This window comes from Lates calcarifer, linkage group LG20, assembly GCF_001640805.2.
Source record: "Lates calcarifer isolate ASB-BC8 linkage group LG20, TLL_Latcal_v3, whole genome shotgun sequence".
In the NCBI taxonomy this organism is placed as follows: domain Eukaryota; kingdom Metazoa; phylum Chordata; class Actinopteri; family Centropomidae; genus Lates; species Lates calcarifer.
The window spans coordinates 13211679-13226255 of NC_066852.1; the positions used below are offsets into that span (position 1 = coordinate 13211679).

At 41.0% G+C, this 14577-nt stretch overlaps 1 protein-coding gene across 1 annotated transcript in view; it reads right to left on the minus strand.

Annotated features, from left to right (window-relative positions):
• Nucleotides 1-14577, minus strand: part of ephb4a (eph receptor B4a) — a 35900-nt gene that overhangs the window by 19464 nt on the left and 1859 nt on the right. The gene's annotated exons all lie outside the window — the stretch shown is intronic.

Sequence of the window (14577 nt, forward strand, 5' to 3'; positions counted from 1 at the left end):
TGTAGTATTTTACAGAAATAACTACAACGCCTACAGTTACTAATCTCTGTGATCCTGTGGAAATGAGAGGCAATCACATTTACCACTTATCAGCCCACATCCCAATGAAATACACATGAAGGCACAAAAAAACAAACTCAGAGATAAAGCAGAATCTGACTTGTGCTTCCTACTGAGATAAATGTTTAAAACTGATCAACATTTAATTGTTGGTTGATGATAGTATGGTCTGTTCAGGATGGACTGAAGTCGACACTAGAATATAAAGGGATATTTGGATTAGAGAACTCCAACAGTTGATCGTGAGTCACAAATTCGATAAGAACACATAAAAACATGTGCTTTGATAACTATATTGAACAAACATACCCTCCCCTTCCGCAAAGCTTTTCCACCCTCAGAATAAAACATGCTTAACTCTGACACGTTTTAATAGAAAATATTTAACCGTAAAAGAACAAGTGTTTTAAGTGGACAACATCTAGCGTTGTCTATTAATATCTGAGTCTTTACATCCTCATTTCTCCATAATGATTTCAGTGACCATGCAATCGCGCTCACCGCTGCTCACATCTTAGCTCCGGCTAATTTAATACACCCCCACCCCCACACAGACACAGAATTCATCGCCATCTCAACCCCACTCTCTGTTGCACAGTCAAATTACTTAAATCTCTCTTATTGCGTTCCACCTCTGTGTCATTTCCTCGTTCCCGTCGTCTGGGTGACCCGTCACATGCACAGCATATGAAAGCAATGATGTGACATCAGTAATCAGCAGTGCTGCATATGCAGCAGGTCTGTCATTATATCACGCTGAGAGGTAAATGGTAAATGTAACTTTAATCAATGACTTCTCCCTCTCCATTTCCCTATCTCTCTTTCACAGTCTACTCATTTTACCCTCTCCGTGCAAACTCCCTGTAAAGAAACACAAACACGCTTCTCACCCTCTTCCACTTCAAAACCACAGAAGCCCGCCAGCTTTATAACAACAATCTGAGGCGGGCAATAAAGGGGGGGGGGGAGTCTTCAGAGAGCAGAGAAAAAGAGGAGAGAGGTGGATGAGGAGGATAATTGGGTGGCAAAATTCAGGCCGGTGCTTTCCCCTCATTTAGTCTGCCTGGAGTTCACTCTGGCATAATTTAAAACACCTTCATAATACTCAGGCTCCAGGAGACTGCCTTGTCTCCACCTTTCATATGAACACCTGCCTCTTTCTTCATATGGTGATTTTTTTTTTTTTTGGAAGGAGTGGAAAAGAAACACCATGCCCTGGGCTTAGTAATCACTGTTTATCTCTGCTCTATCATTAAGGTTTATGAGACAGGATGCATGAGCGTGAGTGTTTCTATTATGTGCATGCACGGCCTTGCCTTTCACTGAAGTAGATTCAGGCTTAAGCCCTGTTAGAGGAAGCCAGCGTTTCCCCCTGCATTCTTTAAGGAGCGGTGGCCACCCACCGCCGGAAAATTGCCCTGAGTGCTAGCAAAATGTAGAAACAATGAAAATTCGTCATCTGGCCATATTTAAAACCCAAAACAAACAATTGTACAGTAATTACAGTACAATTGCCCACAATAAGAGACACCAGAGGAGTCTAAACACCTACTGGAGCTGGCAAGGAGACTAGGACTCAGTCTTGGAATGACAATTCAGAAAAAAAAAACAGTTTTAATGGGCATTATTAGCCAATTTTTGTTTTCAAGTAAAGACAGTGAGAGGTGAGTTTGAAGTAGGTGGGTTGAGATATCAGTATTAACATGGTACTGTTTTATTTTTATCATCACAGCATGTCAGAAAAACACAGCAGAGGGAAAGGTATTAAGTTTTCTGTATGAAAAGCAGATAACAATGGAGGGTGTTGTGCACGGTTTCCTTTTGAAATGTAAAACCTGACTTTGTGTTTTTGACAAAGAGGGACTATACGGCAAATGCTACACTCTCATTTTCTATACAGCTGTCTTCAAGCTTTAGACGAATGACCTCGAAATTCGAGAGCAGGGCCAATTTGATCTGAATTCCCTTTTCTTTTTTTATATGTAACTTCACTTTTGTGTTAATTTCTACTCTGCGTGCCATTTCCCTCCCTATTTTCCACTTTCTCTGTGGCTCTGGAGTGTGATAGGGAAATTATAGGCCTACGAACGTTTGCCCTGCTTCGGCTACAATTAGACCTCATTTTAATTAAAGAAACAGAGTGCCAATTACCCTCATACACCTAGAGAAATTGAGACAGAGGGGAAGAACAGGGATAATGAAAATGAGAAATGTGAGAAGAGGAAGAGGGTTTGGGATTTACAGATGACACATCCATGACAACTAGACTAGCTTATCAGTATATTGGCTACTCGCTCTCAATGCGTATTTTTTTAAGTGCCCGGTCAGCTGACATGAAGCCATGACAGGTTGATAACATTTCGGTGTCATTATGATGTATTTCTGTACGCTCCATACTTTCTTTTTACATCATATCTTCCCAAGAAACAATGAGACTTCTAATGCTCAATATGAAGGTTTGTCCTTTTCCTTGGAGTAGTGGAATAATTCTATGATAGGAGAGTTAATGTCCTCCAGGTTTCACTCAGAGCCTCATGTGTTTAAGGGGATAAAGCCACCACATGTTTTACATTTTGCAAAGCCAATACCCTGAAATTGGACATGCTTATGGGATGTTCTGGTGCCTCAGGCAATTTGATACCTCCATGTTTCACATTTAAAATAAAAGGAATACTTCTACATTTTGGGGAAATACGCTCATTTAGTTTCTTGCCAAGGATTGCATGAGAATATCAATACCACTCTCATGTCTGGATGGTTAGCTTAGCTTAGCAGAGAGATTGGAAACAGAGGGAAGCCTGGGTCTGTCCAAAGGTTAAAAAAAAATCACCTACCAGCAGCTCTAAAGTTCAATAGTTAACATGGTTTATCTTGTTGGTGAAATCCAAACATCCGTGGTAGTAGAAGAATTTTGTTACCTTTGGACAGAGTCAGGCTAGCTGTTTCCCTTGTTTCCAGTCTTTGTGCTATAGTAAGCCAAACAGCTGCTGGCTGTAGCCTCATGTTTATAGGACAGGCATGAGAGAAGCATTCTCTAACTTCCCTAACTCTTGGAAATAAAGTAAACAAGTGTAATTCTCAAGTGAGCCTAATACTCACAAATTGATGACTATGGGTAAAATTACTGAGGTTGCCTTTATTAATATGTGTTTGATGGATTAAAGGTGCAACTAGAAAAGTCAATAAAGTTTGTTTTGTAGTATTCAAATAACTCTGTTTGAAGAGGATTATCACCTTCATTATACTGTAGTGAGTGATTGTCCCCCAGCTATTACTGACCACATGCTACACACAGCATTGTTGGTTAATCTTTAAAAATGCTAATTTTGTATGTCCTTGGCACTAAGGTTATCTACCATAGTGCACATGAAGAGCACAAATAAAAAAGACAAAAGATTTTCCTTCACTTGTCAGCTCTCCAGTGTTGTTTTTGTGTAGGTTAGCATGCATGAACGTAAATGTTTAGCAAGATATGCATTGAATGAGTATGTGTGCACATGAACCATGCTTGTGTGTCTTTGACAAGAGTTGTGTCTAGTGAGATTAGACTGCAGCTTCCTGTGGTTCCTGCCCCCCCCTTTCCCGTCTCCTGGTCTGGTTGGGGCTGATTTAACCCCTTGTCTACTGTATAACAAAAGCCTCAGCTACTTTAAGTGTGTGTCATGGAGTAGCAGAGATGAAAGGAGCAAAGGTGAGATGAAGGAAAGGTGTTCATGTTTGGCACCTTTTTTTCCCCTTACTTGTCTGTAGGGGATCATGCGTATCAGTAAGTGTTGTGGTTGGTCTCTGTCCCAGGACAGGATGTGACCCAGTTAGGGAGGAAGCTTGATACTGGACAGAAACCAAAGATGCTACTGGAGAGGATCAACACTGCTGTGAATCAAACTGACTGACCCAGACCACTGAGGATTGAGCAAAGGTCTACAATACCTGACCTCTGAAATGTTTTGGATTAAGTTTACACAGCCAGCAGAGACTCACTAGACAGAATCATTACATTAATCATTTCCAGTTGAAGTTGTTTTTTCCCCCATGTATCAGTCTCAGAGTTCACACTGCAGAGCTTGTATGAGACATCAGATGATTTCTATTTATTAGCTAATAATAAATTCAGTACAACACTAAAACTATTTTGATTCCTAGTTGTTGTTCGCCCGCACGTATGTTCTGATCTTTTTAAATTCTTACTCAGTGTTAAACATGAATATACCAATGTACCTTAACAGCAGATAGGATTTTAGAAAGGCTTTGCCCTGATGTTGAAACACAAATGTAGATTAATACAGGTAGGTGCATCTATGATTCATTGCTATTCCCTTTTAATTAATTGTGGCAAAGTAGGAGGTAGAAAAAACTGCTGCATTATTCAAGTCGCGTAAGTTCAAAGAGAATATTTACTTTAATCGCGGTGGCATAAAAACTTTTGAATGAGAGGTTAAGGTTAAGAGGATATGAGACATCGACTTGGTTCTATGGCTTTTTATATCGCCGCCTACGAGTAATGAGTTTTGACCTGTAGTGTCAACTGCTAAACAGCACAGCACAAATTCACATAGCTGTGAGGCCAGAGATATTCCCTGAGAGACTCCACTAGATGAATAATGAACATTATGTATAGAAAGGTGACATCTAGGACCGTTTGACAATAGATTACAGTGTTAGACGGTGTCTGTTGTTGGGCATTTGTGTACAGAAGGAACTGACTATTATTGGCAAGGAGAAGTTAAAGAAGTAGACTTCAACATTTAATTCCCAACAGGACACAAGGAAGGGAAAAACTCACTTCCTTTCTCTGCTTGAATTGTTAATCATTCAGAATTCAATTCTAAGTAGACACATTAAAGAACTTCAAGCATACTTTCCTGCACTATCTCTCATATAGTATGATTGATTAAACTGTCATGCCTTTCAGAATATTTCAGCTTTTTTGGAATATTGATCTGCCACTGAGTGAATTCACCTCCCGCTTCTTCCAATTAAGGGCACTGCTTTCTCAAGCCTTCTTCAAAAAATAACCCAACTCACTGGCTTCTTGAGAACATTGTTGCAGGCTACCCCAACTCCCTGGTGGCTCCCTGATACAGAATCCTATAAGAGGAGGAATGAATTACAAAAGGAAAACTTAAAAATTTTTGGGAGGGTATGCTGCACTTTTTCGAAACCTCTGCATTTCCAAAAGCCACGCTGCCTTTAAAGAAAGAATACTGTGAGGTAGAAAAAAGGCAAGACTAGAGATAATGCCCAAATTAGAAAGCAGTGGTGAAACCAGTGATGTGTGATCAATGGGTTTTTAAGGTAGGCCATCAGAATTATCATTTCCACTGTAATCTGGAGACTAATTTTATTATGAAACACCACGACTAGGGCTGCAAATAGCAGTTATTTTCATTATTGATTTACTGTTTTATTCAAAAAAATTGTGAAAATTGACACTGTAATTTACCACAGCCCAAGACGGTATCTTCACAATGTCTTTTTTCCATTAGAACAACAGTTCAAAACCCAAAGATATTCCATTTACAATTATTTATGAAAAATAAAGGATCAAATCCTCATAGTAAAGAAGCTGGAAACAGAAAATGTCTGGCATTTTTCGCTTAAAAAATGACTGAATTTGATTAACAAAACATTTGCCGATTAATCAACAAATTGATTATTTGCCTAATCATTACAGCTCTATCCACAATATTCAGTCCATTCTAAACCAAATCCTCCACTTCCCTCGCTATCCCTTATTTCTTTACCTTCTATGTTCACATTCCTTGTCTCAGATGCCAAGTATCATAACCCACGTGCTTCTCAACTTAACTAAATCAACTACATGTGTAAAATGTAAAACTATCTATGCTTTCCCACCAATTCTCAACATTTTTTGTTCTTGCTGTTGCAGATGGGAGGAGGAAGGTTCCTTAAAATGTGGGTCACAAGTATTGATCTGCGGTTCCAGACACATTTTTATTCATCATCATGCACACGCGACAGTGATACTGCCGGAGTGTAACTGAATAAAGGAAATATATTTTAATTCTACAATATTATTTAGTTTAATAGGCAAAAACAAGCAAGTGTGGTGAGACAGGAAATGCCTTGTTTTTGTGAACTTAACACATCCTCTAACTCATGCTGTAACCTCCTCTAAACTTAAAAAACAGATTTCTTCACAAAGACCTTGATGCTACGCGATTGAAAGGCAAGTGCTCTGGGAAATAGATGTGTGCTGCACACGACACTTCAGCACTTTGGTGTTTTAAACCAACAAAAATAAACAATTTCTGTGCTGATGTTCTTTACAGCCGTGTTTTCTGGTGAAAGGTTTTACTTTGTTAGATTCTGTCAAAGGCTACAGTCTGTACAACTGTAGAAGAGAGAAGAAAATGAGGTAAACAAAAACTCAAAGCTCATCTACATCTACTAAGGGCTTTTTACATCTGGGAAATGCCACACCGGTCACTGATTCATCATCTGGATGATGTGTTAGACAACATCAGAGGAAGCGGTCTAGATTTGTGATCAGAGCTGGCAGAGAAAACAACACATTTCCATGTCTGACTGCAAACAGACAAATGTCACACATTTTCAGTTTGTTATATAACAGAAAAATTACAAGACCATCTATCATCTTGGAAGGACTTCACGCACATAACCTACAGTGTACTCCATTCAGACTGACACAGTAACACAGGTTGAAATGGTGTTGGGGATTTATCTGTGTGGCTCAACCCACATCAGCCAACGCTCCTTTTGACCTGGGTTGGACCACTGCCCAGCTTTGGTGAACTAGTGTTGCTACCAGGAATGGAAATTAATTAAATGACACTGATGTTTTAAAGGACACACATGAAAAAAGATAAAGAAGGGGAGTGTGCACATGGACAGACCAAGAGGTGAAACTAAAATGTAACTATTATTTGGTAAATCATTCCTGTGTTTCCCCTCCCATTGTCTTGGCAGCTCCCCCCAAAGCAAAGAAAAAAAATAGAGAAATTAAAAATTAAAAATTGTTTCATGTGCATCTTCACGCATGCTTCCACCCACAGGAGCGGAAGATCCACAGAGGAGACAGGTTAACAACTCGCCACGTTAAGTGCAAGAAAAGCTCAGACAAGCGTTGTAAGTCTCTGTAAAATCATAGGTGGACGTGGGAAAAATCAGACGAAAATAGCAGCGTTTTTTTACGCACACTATCTGCTAACGGTGGCTTTGCTGGCAGGGAGACTGGCCCTAGTTCTCTCCTCTGGCATCTGTATATAAATATAATTATAATGATAACTATATCACAATTGCGATTTCAGTTAAAATTCAATGAATCATTCAGTCCTATGTGGAACATGTGATGATTTGACCTGCATCATATTGCGGGTCCACTGTCTGAAAGAAAGCTGTTAATACATCTGTGTTTTAGTACCAAGATCCTCGTGAACCAAATTCAGCTTTACACAGCTTTATACAGACACTTCACTGCTCTATGCCTGGGAGCTAAGACACATTATCACACAGTGGTCAAAAACTGCTCTCTGCAAACCAACTAGCCTTAAGTTAAGGTATCTCCTTTACAGAAGGCTTGAGGGCAGCCGATCGTCTGCAAAGCAAGAGAGCTGAACTGAGCTGTGCATCATCGCTGAAAAAAAAAAAAAAAAAACACCATTTGAAAGTTCAGGTTTTGAGCTTGTTTTCAAACACTTTCTCAGTCCTTGAAGAGGATATCTACCCTTCTATCTTATCCTGTCCGTGGGGATGCCTGAGGTCGGGGTCAATCATAGACTGGCACCCCCGCAGGATGGACACATTGGAGTCACACAGTGCCGAAATCTGGGATGATCTTCCCAACCAGCAGGAGCGACTATTGCCCCCGTGTTTGCTGTGTCTTTCAATAATTAGACCAGATATTTTCCCAGTTAGACAACTACGGATTAATTATTAGCAATGTTTGCCTCTTGTTTTAATTCAAAAGACTGGGAACCCAAAATGCTGTAATGTTCGTTCACCTACAGGGCAGGAATGATATTTATACTACAGAGTTGCAGAGGCAAAACTAACTCCCATTTCTTAGAGTTGAAAAAGTGAAATGTGAACTTTTGTATAAAATAATATAACAGGTGACTTATCTTATTTCCAATCTAGTTTGATGAAAAGCCCACAAAGCTCCATCTACAGCTGTGATGTATCTAACAAACTCTCCATGAGCCCCAGAAATGTCTACTGCTGTACTTACGAGTTTTTATCAAAGCCTTTACTAAAGCAGAGTCTACAATTCATTTTAGGAAGGAAAAAAAAAAAACAATCTTGCCAAAACGCGCACACGCACGCATGCGCGCACACACACACACACACACACACACATACACACACACACACAGCTTTCAGTGACTAATCTGCTGTGGGAGGTGGACAGCTTGAAGCCAACAGTGCAGACTCCAGCTAAATAAACCATCTAAGGATTGACACATCTGAGTAGAGATACAAGAGAACAGACACTCTGCGAGAATTTTCTCTTTTATTCTGACACATCACACTTTTTCATATTCAGCCAACAACAGACACGCTGAGAGCTAATTCTCTTCATCAGTCTATGCATTGCTCCTACAAGCCTGGCGACTGGGTGTTTATGTGGAAGAGACGGATATAGACAAATATATATTTATATATAATAAAGATAGACTCATCTTCGGATGTGGAGCCATTTGTTAGAGTACAAAGAGCATCATTTTCCGCGCTCAGCCATTTTGTGTTTTTTCGGCAGGGGGTGAATTCAGTAGTTTATGAACTGTTTGAATTTCAAAACCACACTTTTGTCCAATCTCAGAAAAGTGCACCAAGTTTAATAACACAATGGCTCCTCTTCACACGATTGGACAGGGTTGAGCGGAGATAGCAATCAGTTGCAATTGAAGCAATGGTGATAGTGGCGAAGGCAAAGTGAAAGAACCTTTTCATGAGCAGCACTCTTTTTTAAAAAAGATAGCAAGCTGCCAAAAAAGAAAAAAGGTGTTTAATGCTTCTTTAACTGAAACTGACCCGTTCCTTTTTGGAGCATGACTCCCTCTTAAAGCTCTTAGCTGTGTGCGAGCTGTAGGAGGGCAGCTAGCGCGCAAGAATGTCTCTATAATGCTGTATATAGCAGAGCCCACTTGGTTCAGTGCGGTATATGAAAAGCAGGCCCTGGGAGACACACTGAAGCGGCGTGCACGCACTAAGGTGGGAGCAAACGTGCACACGTCCTCTAGGTTGATGTCGAACCAAGTGAATTGCATTTTTGCTTAAAAACCCTGGCATATCAAACACAAGATGTAGGTCAACCTGTGACGCAGGGAGGAAAATATCCCAGACTCGAATCGAAACACGTGTACTGACGGTGCATGCTTCGAGCAGGGAAATTTTAACATCTAGGTTGCCTTTTTTTAATCAATTCTTGCACATCCAGCCTCAGACGTCTCAGCAGCCTCGTGTTGCCTTCTCCCCTCCAAGACTGCCTGCTATTTTTGAAAGTAACGACAAAAACATCACAAGGCATAAGACAACAATGGCGTGTGGAAACGCTTCACAAAAGATTTTTCCAATACAATGCTCAGCATGCCTCATATAACAGCTGTGATTAGCGTGCAAGATAAATGAGAAAGATGGACTTGAGATAAATACCTGCTTCTCTGTTGTTGTCTTCTAATTAAAGGTCTTTTTAATCCCTTTATTATAATCACATATTCATCCCATCGCATATATCTTGCATCTCTTGCCCCAGGTGTGTGTGATTACGGAATGCAAATAGGCAATACACATACTTTGCTCATTATGCAGTGTGCAGACATGCACCCACTTGCACCCTCCTTGCCCTCTCTGCACTTGCTCTCTCTGTTTCGTCGACTCATGCCGGTCTCCCCATCTCTCCTTGACTCACTTCAAAGGAGAAACCCCATCCCTCTAAAAGTGCCATTCTCCTTGGTGCTTATGGCTGATAGGCTGTGGCCTCATTCCCTCTCCGCTGCAGCCTGTCCCCATTGTGTCCCACTCTCAGAGAGTAGCGTGTGGGTGGAGGACAGGCTGGCTCTCCAAAGTGAACGCCTGACATGGATGTATGGGCCGGGGCTGCATCCTCTCACCGAGCTAAACTATCATCCACCTGCAATTCCCGGCTGCCATATGCATCCGTCTCTGAGAGGGGGAAATGGAGAAAGAGACAGGGAGTGAGAGTACTTGTGGCACTCGGATGCCTGTTTAACTCTTGAGGAAACTAATCATCGGATTGAGGTACTGCGGATGATGGGCTACAGGCTTTCAGAGAGGGGGGAGGTTGCTTTAAATGCAAATCCCTTTCTTATAAAAATCGGTTCCGTTTAAAAGGATTTCTGGGAAACGATCCACATTTCCACGGCAGGGGAGACAGTCAGCAAGAGAAAACAGCATAGCACCAGTCAAACATCAAGGAGACAGAGGACGTGGAAAGAGTAGCAAAAGAAAAGGCTACATGTCTGTGAAAGAAGGGATTGAGGCTCAAGTGAGGCCTCTTAGATAAAAACATCCTTTCTGTGTTTGAGACACTTAGGGAGTTTTAGTTTAGATTCTGAGGCATAATGCTATTCATCATGCTAGTTATGCCACGCAGGAGTCATGAGGTGAAAGAATAAACACCAGACTGTGTATAAAATGTGAAAAAATCCCCCCATTTGGAGAGTTTCTAGGGCTTGATCTCAATCTCACCGTCCACCTAAATGTGATCTACTATCAGCAGATAATCTAAACATGGGCCCTGAATGTTTTGTTAAACTCCATATTAAGAAGCCTGTTACATTTTGTTTAGCAAGTTCAATATTAGCAACTGGTGAGTGTTGCAGTATTTATTTAAGGCAGGCTACAGATGTGCATCGGCTGACCTAGCTGCTACCTATGAACAGTACTGCACAAATATGTTCAGTGAGCCTGTGCCCGTGGGAAAAATTTGAGCACCTTTGTCAACGATACATCAGCTTTTATGATGGCTATTATGGACTATGGATTTATTTTTAATTTTACATAAAGTTTTAAATGTGACTCTAATGGAAACACAAATTTGTTTCTCTGTTATCTCATTACTCCCACTTTGCCCCCCTAGTTCATCTACTTTGCTGTGCGAGCTCATTGTTCAGAACAGGGGCTGCACATGGATCATTTCAAGCGCTGAACAAAAGAGGTTAATGTCACCTCTTTTGTCTAAGGTTGCTTTGGTTTGAGAGAGAGAGAGAGAGAGTAAGTGATATGGAGCAAACCACTGCTGTGTGTAAAGTTTGCAAAGAGACAGGGTGACACTTCACCCCTCCTTCCATCAACTCCAACTAAAAAGTGCTGTCGATGTTTTTCAATCCAACAACCAGGCAGGCCCGTGCTGAACAATCACTCTGGCAGCTGCACTCTCTTGTTGCATGCTATGTGAAAAGATGACTTGTAAAAAGAAGTTGGTAACAGCTGCAGCAACATACCATATTGGAAAGGAGGCACTCCCCATTGCCAATGCAAAGAAAGATGGATTTACAGAGTTGTTAGAAACTATATGCTCTGAGTGCAAGCCTCCCAGCCAAGTACTGTATAAACAATTCTGCTGAGGAGACACTGCCTTAGCTTGACAGCATGGCTCAGCAGACAACCACACATCATCTTCAGAATCAGAATTATTTCTCAACCACAACTGATATACGGTCAATTTGCACGAACACATGTAGCAAGAGCCTTATGGTGCAATTCAATAAATGTGTTTCTGTCCACCTGTTTTTATCCACATTTCCAGTTCGCAAGTTAAAAAAAAACACACTGTGATATCAAAAATTCAAAATATCACAAGAACATTTTTACACTTAGCAGAGGTGGAAGAACTGGAGCATTGCTAAAGCAAAATGCAACAAAAGTGCAATAAGAACACACTTAGCCCATCAAGTACCATTTAGTGTATAGTGTATATGTAGCTGTGTATATGTACCGTAGAGACAAAAAACTGTGGCAAAAGAAAACACTGGATCTGTATGATACAATACGGAGCCATCATCTGCTATTTATCATGAGGGAAACTCCTAATATTTGCATAACAGTAATGACTGGCAACACTCGCATTTTCTCTCACAAATTTTTTGTGAAATTTGGCTAAAATGTGCACTAAGCCTGGATGGAAGCTTGACTATTGATATGAAGACTGCCTGTCTACAAACTTGTTATACCTCTAGATGATCACAAGGGTCACTGACCAGCACTAAAATGCCAACAAGCCGAGAACGTGAGACCAAACATCACCTCTGCATCGCGTCTGACAATGGTGTTGGACCTAAACAGGTGGAAGAGACTGCAGTGCTTTGTCACTGGCTGCATCTTGCCATTGGTAAGAGAGAAAAGCTGTATGTGCGAGGAATAAAGAGGGGCAGGGAGAAAAACAAAATGGGTACTTTATAGGTTGAGCTTGTGTGTGGGAGGATAGGGAACCTTTATAGCTTACATTTATAAATTCAAATATGCTTTAAAATTGTAGTAGCTACATTAGTGAGACTTATTAATACTGAATAAAACACTTGTGCCTTTTCACTTTAAAGCCTTGGTTATACTTCTCTGTACATGATACATTTTTTATACACAAGGCAAGGCAGAGAAGGAGTGTTTGTTTTTTTATGTGCAAGAGTGTGTGTGTGTGTGTGCGACAATGTGTGCGCATCCTCATTACCAATTTCCACCCAAAGGTTGTTATTAATTTCCAGCCAAAGTAATTATCTGATCAAGAAGGTCTGTGTTTTTAATCTTCGTGGAGACAGAGGGAAGAGAGATCCATGCGCTGAACGAGCAAGTGGTGTGTGTAAGTGAGTCATTTATCCTTTAGTTGGAAAAGGAGGAGAGATTTGGCAGCTGTGAGCTTCATCTGCCCTCCCATCAGTTCATTACAGAATTCCCTACTAGGTGGAGAACAAGGGGGAGGATGATCCAGAGTGTTGCTGGCAGAGGAGCGGGCCATTACCCAAGACGTGGAAACCAGACATCTTGTTCACACTTGGCAAGACACAGGTGTTCTGGAGTCAGTCGAAAAAGGCGCTCCGACCCCTCAGCCCCCCGTTTGCGTCCCTTTTTTCCCCATCATGCCAGTGCTGCACCTGTTTGGAACCAGCATCTTGTAAACATCAGCCGAGGGTGGGGCAGAGCCAAGTCATCTATGACTATTCTAAGGGGTTTTTCTAGGGGGACATGTTTGATCAGTCTGCCAGAAAAAAACCCACAGGACATCACTTCCCCACTTGTACTGTGGATCTGAGGTTAAGTATCTCCTATACCCCGGAGAACAGGACCTATAAAGAACTAAAACTCAGAGTTGAGTCAGAGGTCAGGTGCCATGCTGTGAAACCTACAGCCTCAGCAGGAGAAGAAGCTAGCAGCTCCAACTAATGCCCCGATCTCTCCGGCTCCCAGAAAACTCTGACCAAAATTAAGTGTCTGGGAAAATCCCAGACTTCTCTCATGAAATACAAAGTCAACAACGTTTTTTCCCGCAAGAATTCAGACTCTCAGTAGCTGTGGTCATTTAACATCTTCTTTTGATGGGTGTGCACGCACAAGCGGCAAATCGCAAGCTCAAAAACCCCCTCCTAAGAAACCCATGGGTGATGTCATATATGCTACATACATGTGTTTGTACAGTCTATAGTAGAAGCCATACTGTGAGTCCCCCCACTTTGATCATAATAAAAAAGTGTAGTGGATACATAGCGTCCAGCCTCAAACCAGAGGCAGCTGACAGATTTGTGTTCCTACAACAGAGTATGTGAAGTCATGTGAAGTCGTGCATGTTCATGGTGTTCCTGTTTACAACAAGTATTGACAGTAATGAGCAAACTTCATTGTTATAAACTTCTCATTGTTTTCACTGTGCTTTTTTTTCCAGGGCATGTTGGAAATGAGCCAGGGAAACGGTCATTTGTGTTGACTTTTTGTTTTATGTTAATGCAAGTGCTGTATATGTATGTCTTCAGTCTTTTTGATTTAGTGATTCCAACTAGTGAGAAGAAAATATGCCAGTTATGCCACAATAAAGCCACATTACTTTTAGCATTTGTGCATAAGCCCACAAACAGCACAAACTCAAAAAAAAAAAACCCATAAAACATGATGGAGAATAAAGAGCAGCCTTCACAGGAACATAACAGCACGCAGCCTACACAGCAGTCAGGTATTTAAAAAAAAAAAAAAAAAATCCAGTTCAACGGCTCTTAAAGAAACCCAGTTGTGATCCTTTGATCCCCTGTAAACACAGGCCTATTATTTCCAAAGACCATTTTCTATCAAAACATGTTCTGCAGAAAGTTATCTCTTAACCAACTCAAATCAGTTTTCAGTTCACTCTGTAGAACTTCCCTATTAATGTCATAAAAAGACAGAGACATGGCAGGAGATAGAAAATAAACAAACACCTAGCCTTGTGATTTGTCAGCGTGGCTCAATGAAAACTCAGTCCTCCTCCCCTGCATTAAGCAAATTATCCAGACACTGGCCCTGTGGATGACACCGAGCTGTGCTCGCCTGTAA